Genomic DNA, 23,598 nt, shown 5'->3' on the forward strand with positions numbered 1-23,598 from the left:
CTACATAAGCTCTTGTTGATAAAACGCCTATGGAAGCATGGTCAGGTCACAAGCCTTCATTGAGACATCTTAGAGTTTTTGGTTGCGAGGCATATGCACATGTGCCAAAGGAGAAGCGAACAAAGTTGGAGAACAAGGCTGTGAAATGTATCTTCATCGGGTATAGTTATGGTGTGAAAGGATACAAGCTTTGGGACCCTGTTGCACAAAAGGTAATTCACAGTAGAAGTGTTATTTTTAGAGAAATTAAGTCTCCTTCTGTTACATTGCAGCCAGAACAGACTAAAAAGGAAGATGTGATTCAACTTCCTTCTACACCTGAAAGAGTTGAATCGAGACCCCTAGATAGGCAAGAATTTGAGGAGAGCTCGTCTAGCTCTGAATCTTCAGAAAAGGAGGAAGAACCTCCAACTCAGCTTGTTCGAAGGTCTACAAGACATAGACTATTGGTGTAAATAATTATTCATCATGGATATTATTACACTTACTTAAGTTTACTTAGGATAATGCATTTCATAGTAGTTTGGATATGAGACACTTGGGTGTTTGTGTCACATTGGGATAGTGTGTGTAGGAGAAATTCCGCCTCTTATGGTGTTGATCTTGTTATTACACTATCATATCCACTTATTGTGGAGTGATAATTCCACCTTCGGTGGGTGATCCACCTCATGTGGAATATTATATTATTTCTCCTACCTACCCACACCTATTTCCTACCTACCCTTGTTTCTCATTGAGCCACTTGTCATATTTGTGTGCTCATACATCCATATGGCCTTGCCTATATAAGCAGGCCTCTATTCATTGTATTGGTTAATCCAGTTGATCATTTTTATATTGATGAGAATACAGTTTGTTCTTGTCATTCTATTGTCTCTTTTATGCTTTTCATTGTGCCCTTGATCTTGGCAAAATCCAACATGGTATCAGAGCTATTGGGGCTTCGTTGATCAGTTTTTGGAGACATCGTGGAAGGCTTCTATTTTCGGATTTGGGGATCTTCATTTTTTGGAGGCATCATACAGCGATTTGGACATCATCGTTGAATCCAGGAGGCCATTTCCATAAATTTTGACTATAAAGTCGACCTATTTTGGTGAGGAAAAAATTTTTCCCCAATTTTGCTACATAGTACGGATTTTCGGATTTATTATTTATTTTTCAAAAAAAAAAATTTCTTTCTCTGGAAAATGTTTTTCAAAGATTAGAAAAAAAAAAAAAAAAAATCAAAAAAATCGAAAAAATCCGAAAGCAAAAAAAATAATTTTCAAAAAAAAAAAGGGAAAAATTATTGAGGGGTCCACAGACCCCCGTACCTGGCCGTACCCTCGCTGCAGGTTGTGCAGGTTCCGCAGGCTGACGGTACCCGCAGAACCGGACATTGTACCTGCTGTGCCCAGGTGTTGCAGAGCATCGTACCTCGCGCCGCCGCCGTGATCCCTGCGTCCGCCTCCGCGCCCGAGCCGCGTCGTCCGCTCCCGCTTGAGCAGCGCCGTCCGCTCCCGACAACAGCAGCTCCGCCCGAGCCGCTCCCCGCTTCCACCTCCCTCTACTCCCCGCAATAGCAGCGCCGCCCGAGCCGCGTCCTCTCCCGCGCCGAGAACTTCACCGTTTCCGGCAGCTTCCGGCATCCTCCCGCCCTGGCAACGCGCAGGAAACCGCTGGTATCCGCCTCCAACACCGGCGACAAACAGCCAACCGGAATACGCCACGTGGCCCGAGATAGATCTCCGTATGCCACGTATTGTGCCACATCAACCGTACGGTTTGCCCAGTCACAGATCCACTCACGCATCCGTACAGTGCCACGTCATCCGTACGGCCTGCACAGTCAGACGCCCAGTCAGCAGTCCGTACAGTACGGACGCCCAGTCAGCAGGGAGGCAAAGTTTTCATGACGGTCATACGGCCATCAAATTTAACACAGTGTTTTGCTGACATCAGCGCCACATCAGCATTTTTGGAAATTTTTTTAACCCCTCTCCATTGGGCTTTTCAGTTTTGCAGTCCAACTTTGGAAGGCCATATCTTGCTCATTTTTGCTCCTTTTTTGGTGCAATTTTTTTTGAAATGGGCTAAAATTTCGTGATCTTCACAGTGGTGTGGTTATTTTCTAATTTTGATGCACAAGTTTTTCAGAATTTTCGGATTCTCTCAACTGTACCTATCCAATCCTCAATTCTGCAACTTCAAAGGCCTCGTTTGAGCTCATACGACCTCCTTTTCAGGTGCCATTTTTTTTTAAAGTGATTATTTTTTCATCTTCTTTCAGAATCTATGATCAGATTTCAGAGATTTTGAGTGAAAATTGTACTTTCAGATATTGGTCTTATTTGGCCTATTAGGTACTTATAAATTGCTTGGATCTTAGTTAGATCTCTTGCATTATCAGTTTGAGTCTCTTTTGGCCTTCGTGAGGCAGTTGTAAAATTGTAAATCAGAAGTCCACTTTGCCATTTTTTGCAAGTGGCCCATTGTATACGCACTACTTATAAAGTGCCAAAATCATCACATTTGGGGGGGGTTCTTTGATTGAGTGAATTTGGGGGGGTGTCTTGTGTGATTGTGCCTCTCTTTGTGCTCTTTCCATTCTTGTTGCAATGAGTCCTAATAAGTTTCCACCATTAACTCCACATAATTATGCATTATGGAAAATTAAAGTATGGAGTAAACTAATGGAAAAGGGTCTCACACACTACATAGATGGAACAATAATAGCACCACCTGATCCTAAGGCTGATCCAAATGCTCAATTAGAATGGCTCACTAAGAATTGCATGGCTCTTGGAACCTAACGCAAGTATGTATCAGATGACCTCATTTTCCACATTGAGAAGTGTAAAACAATTAAAGAGGCTTGGGATATGTTTCAGAAATTGTATGGACAAGTTGATGAAATCAGAGGCTATCAGATTGATAATGAGCTCACCAACTTAGATCCCAAGAATTTTGATACAATCCAAGATTATGTAACCAAAGCAAATGAGCTAAGAGCAAAGCTAAAGGATTGTGGAATAGACAAAAAGGATGCTCAATTGATATTCAACTTGTTGGACAAGCTTGCACCAGAATATGCAGCATTTGTATCTAGCTTCCAAACTCATCATTTGACAGTGGGGAGTTCTTATGTTATGCCTTCTTTTGAAGCTTTCATAGAAATGTTGATATGGGAACAATCTAGGTTGTTGAACATGGGGTTTCTCAAGTCTTCAAAGTCCAAGGCTTTGGTAGCAAATCAAGGAAATCAAGGAAATCAAGGAAGTCAAGGCAAAAATTCCAACAAGAAGAAGAAGCAATCTAAGTCTCAACCATAACAGGAAAAGGGACAATCATCCTCTCCATCACAAGGCAATCTTCAATCCTCTTCCAAGAAGGGGACACCACCTAAGAAGGATAAACCAACTTGTGCATATTGCAAAAAGTATGGTCATGATGAGCATCGATGCCACGCAAAGCAAGTTGATGAGTTAACCAATCTTCTCAAGAAAAACAACATCAACTTGCCATCCGCCTACACAAAGAAGGATTCATCTTCTTCTTCTTCCTCACAGTCTAAGGGAAAAGGGCAAGCATTTGTGGCTACAACAGGTTCTTCACAGCAATGGATACTTGACTCGAGTGCCTCATATCACATGGGTTCTACAAAGGAGCAGTTTTCTTCATTAGAGCCATCTAAGGTACCTCACATTTACATAGGTGATGATACACAAGTAGAGGTTGAAGGGAAAGGTTCAGTTGACATGGATGATGGAACATTTGAGAATGTTCTCTATGTTCCTAACTTATCTACCAACCTTCTCTCCATCTACCAAATCACTCACTATGGGAATGGGAAAAAGGTTGAGTTTACACCAGATTCAGTTGTGGTAAAGGAACTTGATGATGATGCCTTGGTAGCAGTGGGACAAGTCAATGACAACTCAAGGCTTTATTCATTTTCCCACTTTGTGCCAAGTTCACCTTCTAGGGCCTTGCTTACTCATTCAAATTCAGAAAGTAAGCTATGGCATGAGCGGCTTGGTCACCTCAACTACCGCTATCTTCAGCAGCTCAGCACTAAAGACATGGTCACAGGTCTTCCTCGAATCAGCTTTTTAGAGGGTGTATGTTCAGGATGTTCCATGGGCAAGCATCCCGAAGAGAAATTTGATAAAGAGAAAACTTGGAGAGCTTTAGAAGTTCTTCAACTTGTTCACAGTGATGTAGCAGGTCCATTTCCAACACCTTCATTTAGTAAGGCCCGCTATGTTCTTACCTTCATTGATGACTACTCCCGCTTCACTTGGGTCTACTTTCTCATTCATAAGAGTGAAGTATTTGACAGATTTCAGGACTTCAAGGCTCGTGTGGAGAAGCAATCAGGGAAAGTGGTCAAGATTCTTCGTACAGATAATGGCAGGGAATATGTGAACAAGAGACTTGAGGATTTTTGTACATTTGAGGGGATTGATCTTTAGCATTCTGTTGCATACACTCCACAGCAGAACGGGGTTGCAGAACGCAAGAATCGAACTCTCAAAGAAATGGCTATCTGTATGATTCATGCACGTTCTCTTGATCCCGCCTTTTGGGAAGAGGCTATCAGTTGTGCCACACACATCCAGAATCGGGTTCCTCACAAAGCTTTACAAGGTGTTACTCCTTTTGAAGCTTGGGCTTGTAGGAAACCGATTGTGAGACATTTCAAAGTCTTTGGGTGTCCAGCATGGGCTCGCATACCTCCACAGAAACGTAAGGCATTGGAACCACAGAGTCGGCCTTGCATATTTGTTGGATATCCTGAGGGTGTTAAGGCATATAGATTGATGGATCCAGAGACACATGAGGTATTCATTGAGAGAAGTGTTCACTTTGAGGAAAGCTCTCCTAGCTTAGCCTCTCTACCTCCTCCACCTTCCTCCATTGTGGATAGTGATGTTAGTGATTCCGATAATGAGACTCCCTCAACTCCGACTCGCAGGGTTACACCTCCGCAGGGTCCACTTGCAGTTGAGGTGCCTCGTTCTCCACCTCCACCTAGACCTCGTTGGGCTCGATAGACACTTGAGTCCATGGGTTCTCTTGTTGGGGATCCTTTGGATACATGGAGAACTCGATTACAACATCAGGATCTTCCACATGCATTTATTGCTACCGCTTCCGATCCACAGACATTTAGGGAAGCATCAGGGGTTCCTGAGTGGGACCAAGCTATGGAGGAAGAGTATAGTTCCTTGATGAGGAACAACACATGGGATCTAGTCCATCTCCCTAATGGGAGAAAGATGGTTTGATGTAAGTGGATCTATCAGACCAAGTTTGCAGCGGATGGTAGTGTGGATAAGTATAAGGCTCGGCTTATTGCCAAAGGTTTCTCGCAGGTTGCAGGTGTTGACTATACTGAGACCTTTGCACCCGTAGCTAAGATGAACTCCATTCGTTTGACACTTGCTATTGCTACAGCTCATGGTTGGGCTGTACATCAGATGGATGTGAAGAGTGCTTTTCTTCATGGTGACCTTGATGAGGAGATTTATATGGAGCAGCCACAGGGTTTCATCCAGGATACTTCCTTGGTTTGTAGACTAAGGAAATCTCTCTATGGCCTTAAGCAGGCCCCTAGGGCTTGGTATGCCAAGATGGATTCCTTTCTTCTCTCCGCAGGTTTCACCAGGTGTCATTCCGATCCGAATGTCTACATTTTGCGACAGGATGACTCTCACTTGATACTTGTGCTCTATGTTGATGACTTGATCATTACAGGGAGTACTTCATCCATCATTAGCAGGGTCAAATTTGCTTTGCATGACAGATTTTCTATGACTGACTTGGGTCTTTTGCACTACTTTCTCGGGATAGAGATTTCACAGTCACCTTCCGGGATTACTCTATCGCAGCCCAAGTATGCTCTTGATCTACTTGCACGCTTTCATATGGCTGATTGTAAGCCTGCCCCGACTCCCTTTCTTTCAGGAGTCAAGCTTGAGGCTCAGTGTTCTTCTCCACTAGTTAATGCCACTTTGTATCGTCAGCTTGTGGGTAGTCTCATCTACTTGACTCATACATGCCCTGATATTTCATTTGCAGTTGGCATGGTTTCTCGCTTCATGCAGGAACCACATGAGCTTCATTGGAAAGCCGCCAAACGCATTCTACATTACATCCAGGGTACACATCACTATGGGATTCACTATGCAGCAGGCACAGGACTTCGCTTGGTTGGTTACACAGACTCCGATTGGGCTGGCGATCTAGTTGATCGTAAGTCTACTTCTGGTTACAGTTTTCACCTTGGTTCGGGCCCCATTTGTTGGTAGAGCAAGAAGCAACATGCTATTGCTCTCTCTTCGACTGAGGCTGAGTATCGAGGCTCTGTTAACGTAGCGACTGAGACCATTTGGCTCCAGCAGATTCTCACAGAGTTTGGATTCACTACTCCACGGCCGACAGTCCTACATTGTGACAATCAGAGTGCCATTGCCATCTCGAATAACCCGGTCCAGCACCAGCGGACCAAACACATCGAGATTCATATGCACTATATCTGAGAGCTCATCTAGGAGCAAGTCATTGATTTGTAGTATTGTCCTACAGCAGAGCAGGTTGCTGACATATTCACCAAACCTTTCACCGAGAGTAAGTTCCAGCAGTTGTGAGCTCTCTTGGGGGTGCGGGATGTGTCATTAGGGGGGGTCAGCTGACTTCTCCTTCCTCTCTTATGGGGGGGACTTTTTCCTCTTTGAGGTTTTGTCCTTCTTCCTTGAGATTCTTTTGTACATTCATCTCTCTTTTGGGGGGGAGTTTTTTCCCACTGGGTTTTCTCCCTTTCTCCGTTTGTGAGAGATTGCATTGCATTGTTTTGCTTGCATTTGCATGTTGTACATGGGTACCTATCATGGCCTCGTAGTCGGGACTTATCTTGCATTGCTTAGTTGCATTGTAGAAGTTGCACTTAAGGGGGGGTGTTGGTGTAAATAATTATTCATCATGGATATTATTACACTTACTTAAGTTTACTTAGGATAATGCATTTCATAGTAGTTTGGATATGAGACACTTGGGTGTTTGTGTCACATTGGGATAGTGTGTGTAGGAGAAATTCCACCTCTTATGGTGTTGATCTTGTTATTACACTATCATATCCACTTATTGTGGAGTGATAATTCCACCTTCGGTGGGTGATCCACCTCATGTGGAATATTATATTATTTCTCCTACCTACCCACACCTATTTCCTACCTACCCTTGTTTCTCATTGAGCCACTTGTCATATTTGTGTGCTCATACATCCATATGGCCTTGCCTATATAAGAAGGCCTCTATTCATTGTATTGGTTAATCCAGTTGATCATTTTTATATTGATGAGAATACAGTTTGTTCTTGTCATTCTATTGTCTCTTTTATGCTTTTCATTGTGCCCTTGATCTTGGCAAAATCCAACATAGACAACCACCTGAAAGCTATTCACCTAATGATTGGAGATGTATTTTTTCTCTGAATACTAGTGTGGATGAACCGAAATCTGTAGAAGAGGCATTAGGTATGAATGATGCAGAATCCTGGAAGATTGCTATGGAGGAAGAAATGGCAGCTTTGAAAAAGAATGATACATGGGATCTTGTACCATTGCCTGAAGGATGAAAACCTGTTGGTTGTAAATGGGTGTTCAAGAAAAAGATTGGTTTAGATGGAAGCATTGAGAAGTATAAAGCAAGGTTGGTTGCAAAAGGCTACTCTCAGGTTGAGGGTGTTGATTACGGTGAGATATTTTCTCCTGTTGCAAAAATGACGTCCATTAGATTTTTGCTTTCTATTGCTACTGCTTATGATTTAGAGGTTGAGCAAATGGATGTGAAAACTGCTTTCCTTCATGGTGATTTGGAGGAAGATATTTATATGACATAGCCGGAGCACTATGTGGTGAAAGGCAAAAGTAATTTGGTCTGTAAATTGAAGAAATCTTTGTATGGCCTCAAACAAAGTCCTAGGATGTGGTACCAGAAATTTGATACATATGTGTTGAGTTTGGGATTTGAACGTTCTAAATCTGATCACTATGTTTATTATAAATCTTAAGGTGATCATTTCTTATTCATTGCATTGTATGTTGATGATATGTTATTCATTGGCAAAGGGAAAAGTATGATTTCAGAACTGAAGTCTCAGCTCACTGCTAAATTTGAAATGAAAGATCTTGGTGCAGCAAAGCACATTCTTGGGATGGAAATTAGAAGAGATAGGGTGAACAGAAAGCTATGGCTAGGCCAGAGTAAGTATGTGAATTCAGTGTTACAGAGGTTCAACATGCAGAATTGTAGACCATTGAGTGTTCCTTTTACAGTTGGAATGAAACTATCTATTTCAGATTGTCCCACATCCCCATTGGAGATGGAAGACATGAGCAGAGTGCCTTACCAGAGTGTAGTTGGAAGCTTGATGTATGCTATGGTATGTACTAGACCAGACATTGCCCAAGCAGTGGGAGTACTTTCTAGATATATGTCTAATCCTGGTAGAGTTCATTGGGATGCAGTCAAAAGAGTCTTCAGAGTATTCTTTGTGTTATCATGGTAATTCAGTTGGAGACATGACTTCCCTTGATATCCATGGTTATGTGGATCCAGATTGGGCAGGTGATATTGATAGCAGAAGATCCACCAGTGCTTATGTGTTTACTTTGTTTGGTGGTGCAATTAGTTGGATGAGTAAGCGACAGGCTGTGGTTGCTCTATCCACTACTGAAGCAGAGTATATGGCAGCTACTCATGCTTGTAAAGAGGCCATTTGGCTTAAGAGACTGTGTTCAGATATTGGAGTAAAACAAGGTATAGTGACAGTTTACTGTGACAGTCAGAGTGCAATTAGCCTAGCTAAGAACCCGACATTTCATGCCCGGACCAAACATATTGATGTTCAGTATCATTTTGTTAGAGATATGGTCGAAGATGGTAGGGTGAAGCTGGTTAAGGTGGAAACTTTGATGAATGTTGTAGATGCTTTAACTAAGGTTGTGAGCACAGAGAAGTTCAGATGGTGTTCAGAGTCTATGGGCCTTATGGCCCCTAGCAATTGATTCATTGTGTTGACATTCCCTTTCGCTCTTGCAAGGTGTTCGACAAGTGGGAGATTTGTTGGGAAAAATGGTGTCTCAACCTTGCATTTATGCGAGGTTACTATTTATAGTAAGTTTTCATTTGAGCACGAAATGGTGCGAAACTCTCCCTGAAGCTTCTGGTTGGCTAGATAAGCATTCCGGTAAAGTTGCGTCGCAAGGTCACAACTAGTTTTGAAGATATTAAAGTTTTCGTCTTGGAGGGGTGCAATAAAATGTTTAAACTTAATTTTGGGGACTTTAGAGGCTCCTCAATGCCCTGAAAAGTGGCCATAACCAGTGAAGTGGGTTACGAGGTGATAGAGCACTTCGCGAGCTTTCCGGTGCTTCAAACGGTTCGTCAATCGGACACCCAGTTCTCAAGTTATGGCCTCCGAAAGTTTGTACTCTTGAAATAGGAAAAATAATTTGTATCAAATACATAAATGAGCTGTAAAAAGGGAGCGACATGTGTTGATGTGTGCTTTAACATGTCATAGGGCATCTAGAAGGAAGATAAGGTCGGCTACACCTTATTGGGTGGTTTTAGCCCATGGTTTTGTAATACCGTTTGACGGTTTCTTGTATTGTATCTCCTATTTATGAGGTGTGAGAGATAGAGGTTGTGTGTAAGAGTCCTATGGCTATTGAGTTGCCTCTGAATCTCTGTTTAGTGCTACTCCTACGAAGAGCTTGCTCTGCAAGTATGTTGTAATCTATTTTTGATTGTTGAATAAAATATTGAGCTGCTTTTGGAGGGTGGGGTTTTTCTCCCGAAAGGGTTTTCCCCACGTAAATCATTGTGTTGTGGTATGAATGTTATTATATCTATTTCTATTTTCTATAACTATTGTAATGATCTGAAAATTTTTTGCATTACCCTCCTCTCAAGGTTAGTGTAGGAAGTTGTTTCCGCTACTTAACTTCCTTACAATAATCCTATAATGAGTGCCTCATATTTTGTGATGTTGTTGGTACATGCAAAAGTATTTTGTATGATTTTGGGATACCATCTCCTTGAGGTGTGATCACTAATATTCCTACCCCCGATCCATTTTGGGTGCAAGAGCCATAAAAGTATAATTGCCATGTGGAGGATGTGGTAACAATCATAATGTGGTAACAATCATAATGTGGTAACAGTCATAATGATAAATTATGGCTCAAGGGAGATTCACTTAATATTATTAAGTGCTTGAAGGGGGAGTCGGAGCCATCATGGTCAACTGAAAATATTATCATAAAAGATAGGGAGATCATTGCAAGTTTCAAAGAAATAATTATTCAACATGCCTTCAGAGAGCAAAATAGTGTGGCGGACTATCTAGAGAACATAGGGGTAAATTCTAACTCCCAAACGATCTGGCATGGGGAAGATCTCAATTTAAAAATTAAAGAACTCCTTAGAAAGGACCAATTTATGGGGAGAGAAGGACTACATAATCATGACGGGGATTATGAATATTTTATGCCTTGATGGAAAGGTCATTATTACTTGGCAAAGTGGCAGATCCCCAACAATCTTTAATAATTCGCCGCATGCTTTGTGGGTCACCCAGTTCAAAATCTTGAGTAACAACGGGAAAGAAGGGCTTAGTTTGTAGAGAAATAGAGCTAATAACCTAAATCTGAAGATTGGAGGAGACTTAAGGAGGGAGGAACCAGACAATACATCAACTTGGAAAGTGATGCCAAAAGTGTGGGTGAAACTGGAAAAAGGATCTCTCACAAGCTTTATGGAGAAGCTCGTGGACTATGATAAAGGTAGGGTAAATCTTGTCATTTCCAAGATTTATGAAAATTGGTCTAATGGGTCCTTTAAAATCTATGGGGTTAAGTTCAAGTTGGACGCTGGGCTCATAGCTTCAGTGACTGGCATGCCCCACACTGGGCTTAATTTCTTTCAAGACCTTAAAGTCTCCAACAACGTGGTTAATTTGTTCCTGCAAAAAGAGAAAGAGAGGGTCAGAATTGGAAAAGCCACGAGCGGTTACTATGAAGCTGCTAATATCAAGAAACTCTGGAGCTGGGTTCTAAATGCAATAATGGAATACATGACAGTTGAGGGCTATTTCTCCAGGGCCCACACCTACCACTTCATTCATTTAAACCATTTTAGACACAACAAAAAGGTATCCCTGCCCTACTACCTTTTTAGGTCCCTCAATAAACACAGTAAAAATCCTTCTAGTCTGGTTCTCCATTGCGGGCTTTTGTTGCTCATTTATGAGCACTATAAAACCCTCACCCTATTGGAAAACAAGAGAATATTTGCCTCTCTAGGAAAGAGAAAGATGGAGGGAAGTGACTCCAGCAAGGAGAAGGCATCCTCTAGCAAAAAAAGAAAAAGTGCCCCTGGGATGGAAACAAAGGAAATTGAAAAGGAAAGTAGCGAAATGGAGATGGATGACTCCAATGGTGAAGATAACTAAAATGATGAGGAGCTAGGTAATGAGGAAGAAAGTGGTGATAATGAGTCTGGTAAAGAAAGCCTTATTCACAGTGATTGCCCTGGTAAAGACAACAACCATCCAATGAAGGATGTGGATTTCAAGGATAATGAGGAAACTGATGTGAATTTCGAGAGGGAAATCCTATCAGCTGTCACTAAAAACTTGGAGGATATAGCTAAGGTCTTTGATCATACCAGCTCTCCTAAACTGGTAGTGGAACTTGACATGGATGAAGAGACTATCTAGACTGGTAGCGGTGAAGCTACTCTGGTTGGTGGCACTGCGAAGAGGACCAGGGCTAGTGTCAAGAAAGTTGTGGCTACTTTTGCAAAGGGTCTCCCTAATCTTAGGGATACCATTAAAGAGCTGCATGGTATTACCAACACCCTAGCGAAGGCCCTAGAAAAAATCAACTAGTTTCTCTTCTGGTGTCTGGTTGGCTTTGCTGGCTTTGTGGGGCATTTGTCAGTTTTCTTTGGTTTTCTGCTGGCTTTTCGATGGTCTGTTCCTTTTTGTTTCTTGTCGCTTTTTCTGATTAAGTTCTGCTTGTAAAGGGTTTTAGGGCCTCTTCAAAACCTATTTTTACCTTAATAAAAAATAGTCATAATGAATTCATTCGGTAATTATGTGAGAATAGGATGGTCACCTGGAAGTGGAGCATCCGCCAACTGGTTTGCGATGACTTTTCCCTTGATTTCCTTTCTATCTACATACTCAATGTCAAACTCACTTAAGAGCATGACCCATTTAGCAGTTCTGCTAGTGAGGGTAGCTTTTGACAAGATATATTTAAGCAGGTCAATCTTAGCAATTAGTTTTGTTTTGTTGTTCAACATATAGTGTCGCAGTTTCTATGTGCTAAACACCAATGCCAGACATTCTCTTTCAATGGGGGTATAATTGAGTTCATACCCTACTAGTGTCCGACTGATGTAGTAAATGACATGTTCCTTCCCTTGATCATCTATTTGTGCCAGCAATGCCCCCAATGCCACTACAGTAGCACATATGTACAAAATAAGAGGTTTTCTAGGAGTAAGAGGCATAAGCACTAGAGGTGATGCCAGATATTCTTTTAGTTTTTCAAAGGCCTTTTGACACAAGAAGTCCCATTTGAATTTTGTGTCTTTGCGCAATAGGTGTGCAAATGGATGCACTTATCTGCCAATTGTGAAATAAAACGTCTAACAGATTGGAGTTTCCCTTGAAGGCTACATAGCTATCTGAGAGTTTTCGATGGAGGCATTTCCATGATAGCTTTTACCTTTGCAGGATTGACCTCGATGCCTTTGCAGGACACAATGAAACCTAATAGTTTTCTCGATGTGACCCCAAAAACACACTTCTTGGGATTTAGGCATAGTTTGTATTTTTCCAATCTTTCAAAGATTTGCTTTAGGATAGGGATGTGTTCTTGTCTTATCTTGGATTTGCCTAGCAGGTCATCCACATAGTCCTCCATAATTTTATGCAAGAGGTTATTACAAATTATTGTCATGGCATGCTGATATATAGCTCCAACATTTTTGAGGTTGAAGGGTATGACCCGGTAATGCAGTTTTATGTTGATCTTCGTTTGCAATCCTAATTTGATTATATCCAAAAAATCCATCCATAAGTGACAGCATCTCATGTCCTACTGTAAGATCCACAGCCATATCTATGTTGGGGAATGGGAAATCATCTTTAGGACAAGCCCTATTTAGATCTCGGAAATCAGTACAGATGCGGATGCCCTTGGCGGGTTTGCCGATAGGTATAATGTTAGAGACCCATTCAATGTAGTGTATTGGTTTGATTAATTCTGCGTCCAACATCTTTTGGAGTTCTGTCTTGACCAAGAGTGCAATATGCAGGTGCATTTTGCACAATTTCTGTTTTATAGGTTTTGTATCTGGGCGGACAATGAGATTATGAACCAGCAAGGCAAGATCTAAACCTGGCATATTGACATAGGACTATGTGAAATTGATTTTTACCTCTGTAAGGAAGTTGATGAAGTCTTGTTTCTCTTTTTTTGTGAGGGACTTGGCAATGAGCACATTTTTTGAAATGACTTCGGTACCCAAGTTGATACTGTTTGTTTCTTCTATCAGTAAATTTGATCTATCTTATGGAAGGTAACCAATGGTAGGGAGGTCAAGTCCCTCATCGTCAAGTGCCTTTTCCAGGTTTTCACTTTCGGATACGCCCTTTGTTTTTATGCTTTGCTCATCCAAAGGTGGCTCGGAGAGGTTTTCACCTAGGGAATCATGTTTTTTGCTTTGATTATCTTTTTTGTGACTAAGGGCATTGACCTAACTACCAAAGTATCCCTTTTCATGTAGTTGAATATCATCTACTCTGTTACAATCTTCCAGATTTTGCATATTCAGGAGAGTAATGAGAGCATTATCATCGACGTAGATATCTAAAGTGGGTTTGTCTCGTTGGCCCCAGTCCATGAGTTTAGGATGGACAAGATGTAGCTCATGTGAAGTGGGAGAGGTTATAGGGGTGATGGTATTGGCATTAGTGTCAAAGAAGATATTGTTTTCATATTCATAAGGCATTTTGGGGAACTCGTCTTTGTCAGAGCTTTCGATATCCAAAGAAGGACTTGAAGGGGCACGAGTGATAGTAATCTTAGGCACCAGGGTGTACCCCAAGCCTCTGTTGTACTTGTAGGAGATAGTATTTATGGGTGCTTTTCTTCCTTTTTCCTCTGGTCCCAAGCTATGTCCTTTGTAACCCATTTTTTCGATTATAGTTGATGCTTTTAGGTACATTTTTTTGGATATTTTTGCTGGATCTTCATCTTCTTCCTGACACAACCATGAAGAGACATCTGCATCGATTCTCTCCTCTTCAAGTGGGCCACATTGCTATAAGGTGGTATTTTGGCATTGCTATAAGGTGGTATTTTGGTATTTTTTGAGCTCTTTTGGTTTGCCAAATGACTTAGGAGACAGGGGGAGGCTGCCTATTAATAAGACATCCTCCAATTTGTATTCTCCACAGCCATTATCCAAGATCTTGATTTGTGTGTCTGGTTGGGATGAGTTGGAGGCAAAATTTGATGTGTCAGATGGAGGCATTGGCGAGGGTCTATTTAGCGGGAAATGATATGGATGTTTCCCCTCTAAGAGTTTGCAATATTGAAAAGGTTGTGGATCACCTTTGATAGTGATCTCTCTTCCATTGAAGGGGAATTTGATGCATTGGTGATAAGTGGAGGGTACAGCTTGCAAGGAGTGAATCCATGACTGACCAAGGAGAATGTTGTAGGGGAGATCAAGATATATTACTTGGCAAGGGGTTTCAATTGTGATAGGGTCCACTTGAAGAGGTAATGCGATCATGCCCTTTGAAACTCTTTTCACGTCATCATATGCTTTTATTGTGATCCTTCCTGATGTGTCTACCAGGTCCTTAGAAAGTCCAAATTATTTTATTAACTTGTATGTACACAGATTGAGTCCAGATCCACTGTCTATCAAGATACGTTTGACCTTGTGCTTCTAGATAAGGGCTTCGATATGTAAAGGTTTATTGTGGTCTTCATCTATAGGAGCATCATTGGAGGTGAATACAAGGTGTTGTTGGGCAGCAAGGTTTCTAATGAGAGCTTGGAATTGGGTAGCATTTATATTATTAGGAATGCAAGACTCAAGGGATGCTTGTTCTAAACTTTCTTCATGGACAGGGGAAGTCTTGAGAAGTTCTAGAATGGAAATCTGTGCAGGGGTCTTCCCAAGTTGGTCAAGGAGATCATATCGGTAGGCAGAAGACATGGGTGGGGGGTTTGGTGGGGGAGGAGCTCCTTGGATGGTGACTTTACCTTGGTGCATGGTTACATTGCAATCATTCTAGGAATAGGGGGTGGAAGGTACAATGCCTTGAATGATTATCCTAGCAGGATTAGGTGTTTTTTGGGAAGGGGGAGGATTAGCTCCTTGGATAGTTATGACATTAACATGATTGTTTGTGGGCTCAATGTGACCTACTAAAGAGTCAAAGCCAATTATGTGATTAGTGTAGTCATAGTTCACTACGTTAGATGATGAGCCTTTTCCCTTGTGTTTCAGGAAGGGTTTCTGGTACATTTTGACTTTGTCATTGTTATTACCAGGTTTTACATTTGCTACTTCAATTTCACCCCTATCAATGAGATCTTGTATGTAGATTTTAAGCTTCATGCATTTTCATGTATCATGTCCCTTGATACGATGATATTTACAATATTCATTCTCATTATACCACCTAGGTTTGGGTTGATTTCGATCAAATGGGTGAGTGATCAGAAAAACCACTATGCTTGTTTGGACAAGTTTTTGAAACACCACTTCAATAGACTCAAAAAGAGCAGTAAAGTCTCTTGGAGTCCTGATATTGGATCAGGGTAGTTGTCCCTAGACTGAGACATTGTTGTGAGGCTTTTGGGATTGATTTTGGTTGTTTTGATTGTTGAATTGATGATTAGTGGTGGTAGGTTTTGGGCGAGTGACCACGGTCTGGACCTGTTTTGCATCAGTTGCACCATCATTGACTATGTTTTTGTTCTTGGACCAGAATTTAGGTTTATCATTATGATAAGAGGGAGAACTTTGAGTTGATCTTTGGTAGTGTTTCAAGGTTCCTTCCTCCAACAAGACACGTTCGAGGGCGAGGCCCTTATCAGTCAATTTTTGGAAGGATTTAATACATTGAGATGTCAGAGGTCTTGAGAGTTTGGGCACCAAGTTCTTTTGAAATAATTCAATTTGATGTTGTTCTAGCATGTCCCATTGGAATTTCTTGATGAGATACTGCCATCTTTGCAAGAAGTTGGTGAAAGTCTCTCCAGGCCTTTGCTTTGTGTTACACAAGTCCATCATGGAAACATCATTAGCCATGTTGTAGGCATAGCGAGCTACAAAATTCACTACCAAGTTTGGAAAGGAGACAATGGAACCCCATGGTAGAGATGAGAACCATGCCAAGGCATCTCCTGTGGGACTCTTGGGGAAGAGTCTTCGAAGGTATAGGTCACTATAGGATACTTCTTGGCATAAGATGTGAAATTCCTAGACATGGTCACGGGGGTCCCCTTTGCCTTCATACTTGGTGAATTTAGGGATCTCAAATCCTGGGGGGGTAGGGTGCAACTGATATAGATGGGTCATAAGGAAAATGAAAAAATTCCTCAAACGAGTGAGGTTTCCTCTTATTAGTCCCTTTTTTCATGTCCTTGATGATATTTTTCATGTCTTGAATTTCCTTAATGAGGTCTTGTTGTGGATTTTGGTAACGATGGATTGTATTTGCCCCTAGAGTTGGATGAGTCAAGGAAGGTGCACCACCACTAATGTATTGATATGATGAGGAAGCAAAAATGTGAGATGTGATGACCGATGTCACAGGGATTTGAGTGATAGTTGGTTGCAGCTCACAAACTGTTGTGACAGGATTGAGTGCGGCCCGGATAAAATTAGCGACATTGTTGACAAGAAGTGAAGTTTAAGGAAGAAGAAGGTGGGATGGAGACCACAGGGGGAGGTGTCGCGGGTGGCATTGATTGAGTTTGGATGATTGGCGGGGGTGTAATTGATTGAGCTTGAATAACAGGTACAACATTCTGTGTGGGAGCAAGGTCTCCTTGTGGTTGTTGGCCAAGAGTGGATTTATCAGAATTAGGTGGAAGTTGAGCTCCATTTTCAAGGAGGGTCTTTAGAAGTGTAGTAGGATTGTGCTGGATAAATTTTTCAATCATCTCTTGGTTATAAGAGTTTTCTAGGAAAGTTTGCACTTCCAGAGAGAGTTTATCTTGTTTAACCATATTAGGATTTTGGGTTTGATCTTGATTGCTAGGCTGCACACTTTGTGTAGGATCTTGTGTAGGATCTTCATATAGGACACTAATGTCTGGCATACCATATTGTTGTTCAACCATCTTTTTCTTTTGAGATCGAGTTGTGACCATACAAGAATAACCTTAGAAAATCTTGGAGGAAGAAATTTTTTTTTTGATGAGAGGACTTAGCAAGACTTTTGGATTCTTTGGATTTTGTCTTTGATGACAAGAGATTTTTTTGATTGGTGGGGTCCTTGGATTAGAACCTAGATTTGATTAGGATCGACACCTTTGTCCTTGGATGAAGATCTTATGTGGTAGATGAAACCGCAAGCAAGATAATGACCAAGTTGGGTAGAATTTAGACCTTGGAATGCCGATTAAGAAGCCTCTTTTCCACCAAGGGTTGACTAATGACCCTAAGAAAAGCAAAGGCATAAGTTGAGAGTCATGATTGAGTCAAAGGATGAGGCAAAAGGTTCTTGGAGAGGATTCTTCTTCAAGCACAAAAGCCAAGTGATTAATGTTGAGGTCTAAATGTAACTTCACAAGGCATGCAACCTTAATGTGAGGTTAAATTGGATTAAAGGATGATTGGATTTGGATTTTGAGAATTGACTTGATATTGGAGGGTGATTGATTTTGTGATTGATTGATGTGCTAAGTACTTAGGAAATTGAGGATGATTGAGTGAGGATGGATGATAGTGGTGATTAGAGGAAATTTGGTGACTTGATTATTCTTGGCATGAACATGACTCAATAGATGATTGGTTCGGATGGCAATTTGTATGAAGGGACATGACCACCCCAATTTTGGTGATAGTTGGTATTGAAAGACAAACCCAAACCTTGATGGAGGTCACAAACTCTTAGTTCATCACTAGCATCAAACTCATTGCTATAAGCATGGACGTAATCATGGTAATGAAGCAAGAATGTCCTATGTTTAAGCAAGAGTTTACAGTTGGTATACCAAAATTTCCAATGCCTAATGAGTTGTACTTGTGTGAGTTTCTTATTCTTGATAGGATGGCGAATTGACTTCTTAGGATGTTTATACAACTTAGGCTTATGAAACATGAGATGGACGGAGTTTTGATGCAATTTGGACTTTGTGTGGATAATGACTTGGATGATTGTTTTCTTGTGGACAAATGTTTTTGCAAAGTGTTTGAGGACAATGACATATTTTTAGTCTACTCTTGGCAAGCAAGTATCAAGCAAAGAAAACACAATGATCAAATGAATTTTATCTCAAAGACACTCATGCTCATGTACAACATTTTTAAGGCTGGCAAGGACAATAGTCATTAGATCCCAATTGGTTTCTCAGCTATGCTTACCTAGAGCGGACACTTAGATACTTGACCCCACTGGCTCCCATCCATAGCACTCACTTCTCCAGGGCAGCCAAGCATCAATTCCCATGAAAATTCCTCATGGTGAACTTTGTCTCTACTAAGGGCCGTCAAAATATGGGCAGCTTTAGAGATCCGACCTCTTGCACCAGTGACTAGAAGGTTTTTGGCTACCATGCACAAGGTGTTTAATATGTCATCTCGTTAGGAGCTACCCTTCGCAATTGCACAAGCGCAATTGAGGCCTATAGCCTAATGAAGCACCAAGAACTTAGTAGTCATGCAAGTGTGATTAGATCTCTAGGATCCTACCAAGCACCCAATGTGAGAGTGAACTCTCATATAGCCCCAACCATTGACCCTTTCATCATCAATGGCCTATTTATTATAGTCAATTTGGAACCCTAGGCCTGATTGTACTCACTTGGGTCATTCCCCTCTTACCTTCTCAAAGAGAAAGTTGGGAGGGCAGGCTCGCTAAAGGTAAGCATGCAACAAACGTGAAAAACTTGGAGGGTCTGGATTTTTGATCGTCTAGCTAGATGAGAGCATACTCTCCTACCTTTATGCTTTTCACAAAACACACAAGACAATGGTTCATTTATCCTTTAATTAAATATAGGTGCCTAGTTAAAAAAAGACACAATATTTGGTTGGAACTCCTAGGCAACCTACAAAATAGTTCATATTAGTAGTTTTTTCTATTTTCTATGTCTTGGACGATCGAGAAAAGCTACAACACTAAAAAAAAGAATCAGTATGCACTAGCCTACACATATAGGGGACACGCTGAAGTGCAGTCAGTCACACTGAAGCGCCTGCACAGGCACCAAAACACCTGCGTACGCGCTGCAGATAACAAAATCTCAAAAAACAAATATACAAACTAGGGAAGATGAATTGGTACCAACATTTAATATCAGATTTTCACAAGCTTTGTCTAAAATTTCCAGAAAGTATAAATTTGATGATAAAGTATGTCTAGATATCTATATGAGTGCATTTGACAAGAAGATGGGATCCTTATTGAGAAACAAAGAACCCAGAACCTTGTATGAAGCTTTTAACACAACTAGGGACATTGAAAATAATTTGAAATTTGGGATAGCCAAGAGATTTGTGTCTATTGTTGTTTTTTGTCAAAGCTCCTTCAATGGTGAAATACCTTTTGAAACTAATCAAAACATTTCGTGTCTAGGTGCATCAATCTCTATTGTTCTGAATGGTTTTGCTAATGCATATGATTCAAATTTAGATGAGAGTCAAGAATCTCTATTGTCAATGTCGGTTGTCTCTCACAGTAATGATGTAATGATCAGTGGGAAGTGTTGTGAAAATGCTGATACAGAGGCAGATATATACAAGGGATATGTACCATTTGATTTGTATGCCAAGTATGCTGATTATGTGACTGCCAATTATCAAGTGAATCATGCATCTCCCAAGGATAATGTTAATGAAATCAATGAGGATGATGACCATCAATCTTTATATGTTGCTGATATATTTGATGTTCAAATACCAAATACTGATGGATCACCAAATGTAGCTGATTATGCAAGTGAAAATGTGCAATACAATATAAATCAGATTTTGTTTAAGTCTGATAAATTTGAAAATGAAATTGTGAATGATGCTGATGATGTGTTCAGTGCAAGTATACCCAGTGATGAATGTGTTTCAGAATGGAGTGGTGCTGCTGATTATGAGGACATTGAGTTCTATTCCCAGCACCTTGAAGGTATGCAAATGAACAATGAAGAGCAATTTTAGAATGAGAATGATCTTGGCACGAGTGTTTCACTTTCTTTTGATCAGAAAATGAATGCCAGTCATGCAGCTGATGGTGGTTATGAGAACTCTTATTATTCATCTTGTGAAGATGATATAATAGGAGACCAAGTTATGTACCTCAGTTATGAATCTGAAAATGAAAGTGTTTTTGAAGATAAGAATGTATGTGACAATGCTGATAATGTTCTATTTTCATATTTAAGTAAACCCATGTTTGAATGCTTTCAGAATTTCAAGTACCATGAAGAGGATGTGAATGTTGATAATATGCTTGAACCAGATATGGAGTTCTTTGCTTTTGATACTAATGTTCATGGTGTTGATTTCATTGATGAAAATGCTCAAGTTTTCCCTTGTGTTGAACAAGTTTGTAATGTTTATGTAGTTCCGAACAGCAGTAGCATGTGTTGTAAAATATTACTTCATGAGGAAGATAAGAGGCATGGGTTATGTGATGATTATTTCAGACCACAAATGGAAGTGTTTTAGGTGGATGTAAGCCTGAATGAAGAAGATTTAGCTGAGGATTTTCTTCAGCCAGAGGTATGCATTCTTTTCCATGATTGGGATATTGAGAATGTGGATGTATTGAGTTTGATGAACAAGGAGAGTATAGAGTGTGATCAACATAGTGAAGTATCACATTTGGATTGTAACATTTATGTTCCTTGTTTGCATCAATTGGTTGCGAATGTCCCTCATTGTATGAATTTAAATGGTAATAAGGCATGTGCTGATGGGATTTATAATGTTGAGATTGAATTCTCTATTTTTGAAGTTCAACATGATGATGCCTTTGCAAAAGGTAGAATTGATTGGGATAGTGAAGTGTATTTCAGCTTGTGGGAAGGCCTTTATAGTGAGTTGTCTCATGGTTTTACTTTTGTTGAAGTAGTGTGTGCTTACAAAGTTCAAAATCAGACCAAAGGTAAGCACACCAGTTGTTATAGTGATGAGACAAAAGAGGTTGATTATAAGGATTATGCTCAGCTATTATTGAAAAGTGCCTTTGTTTGGATCATGATGTCAAGTGATGAAAATTAGATTTTTGACAGAGGTAAATGCTAAAGTTGTTTGGAGCAGTTATGATCAGCTATAAGTATGTTTGTATCTATTGTATAGTTGCTTTGTTTCAATTGTGTGGTTTTCAATAAAGTGCCCTGTTGTTTGGGTAGAATAAGGATGCCCTATTTTTAGAAGAGAAGAAATGAGAGAGTATTCCATTTTTGGGTGGTTTGCTAAACCATAGATTCTAGATTCTTGTGTTGATATTGCAATCAATGATCCCCAGTCAGAGCCACTATTGGGACTCATTAATTTTGAGTCAAGTTTAGAGGTACAATTCAAATTTTTCTTTGCATTTCCAAATAAGTCAGTTTGAATGGCCTAGTTAGAGAGGGGGTAAAATGGAGCCAATTGATTTTCAGGGGGTAAGGCTTTGGAAACTTGTTGTACACCTTTCATTTGGCCTATGCAATGATGTGCAACTTTCATAATTTAGTTTGGATAAGTTTACAAGGTACCCATTTCGAGGGGTGAGCTGAAAGTGCATTTTAGGCACAAATGCAGATTTTATTGAGTAGCCTACTTTGAACAATTATATCTTTTTCCCTATTGATCATCATAAAGAAATTAAAAATGGATTCAATTCTATGCATAAATGTGAGTTATCTTGCAAAATCTCAGGTCCTAATGAATCCATTTGCTCAATTTTTGAAGATCAATCCGTTTGTAGTTTGTGTGGTTTGACTAGTCCCTGATTCGATAGCTAGTCAGAGCCCTGTTTTGCACAAGTGTAAAAGTTGCCTCAGTGAGTGTCATTGCACAATGCTTCTTCTGGGTTAATGCTGGTAGAAATGACAAGCTATGTTTCAAATTTCAAGCCTCTGCCAATCCGTTTGATCGGTTTTCAAAAGGGTTCATTTAGCCATTGTTTTTAGTTATCCATACTTTCAGTGCTATATCAGTGAAAGTAGCTATTTTTATGAGCACACCATTTGCATCCAGTCAGGCTTTTGGTCAAACTAAGAATTCAAAGTTTTAATATATACTTCAAGGTACCTGTGTTTCAAATTTGAGGATCTACGGAGGTCATTTGATATTTTTGAGAAGGGCATCATGTGTGGCCAGAACATTGACTTCATTAGGTCCACAGTGTCGACAAAGCTAGTTGGTCATTTTCGCCAATTAATATCTCTTTGCTTGAGACTTGTCTTGAGAAACTGTCTGGTAGAATTCATGCTTGTATATCAGAGTACACGCCTGTCAGATGGCGAGCTCCAGAAAGGTGTTTTGATCGACTTGAAAAATATGTCTTCACGATTAAATGCGAAAATGTGGCGTAATTGCTTGAATGTTGTAAAACTCAATTTGGTGATCCAAAAATGTTATTGACCATTTCTAGAGGTGTGTTCGAAGTGTCTGAAGCATTTCAAAGGTCAGTTGCATGAAAACAAAAAAAAATTTAGTTGGACCCACTTTGGGGCCCGACATGGCTCGATTGCAATTCGCCAGTAGAATGGTGAAAGGTGACTTCATTTGACTGGTTACATATGGATGAATGGACATATACCCAAAATGCTAATGTGTAGGCCAAAGAGAGTGTAGAGTCATAAATTGTATGCACTTGCTAGGGTGGTACAATTTCACACCTAGTTTAGCACCTGCCTTGGCGCATTTTGCATTTTGCATTGCATTTCCCCTTTAGCACTTAATTAGGTCTAAGGTTCTATTTTTATCATCTCCCATATCATAAAGTTGGGCCCTTTTCATTAAAGTGTGCCCCTTTCATTTTACTCTTCCAATACATCATTTAATCTAAAACCCTAATTAGGTCCTATTTTGAACTTTAAGGCCTGATTTCGGGGGTCAAAACATCTTGAAATCAGCTATAACTTCGGGATTCTCTCTAAAATCATCATATCCGACGGCCCTAAAAATTTGGTGAAAATTTGTCGGGACCATGGCGTCCGGAGAGGACCATGGCGCCCGGAGTGCACATGGTGCCCGACATTTTTCCCTAAATTTTAGGAGTGCAATCCAATCATAAAATAAAGCTTAACCCCAAGAAATTGGTGGGAGATTCAATCTCTAGGTCGGCCAAAA

This window comes from Cryptomeria japonica, chromosome 6 (genome assembly GCF_030272615.1).
Source record: "Cryptomeria japonica chromosome 6, Sugi_1.0, whole genome shotgun sequence".
Taxonomy (NCBI): domain Eukaryota; kingdom Viridiplantae; phylum Streptophyta; class Pinopsida; order Cupressales; family Cupressaceae; genus Cryptomeria; species Cryptomeria japonica.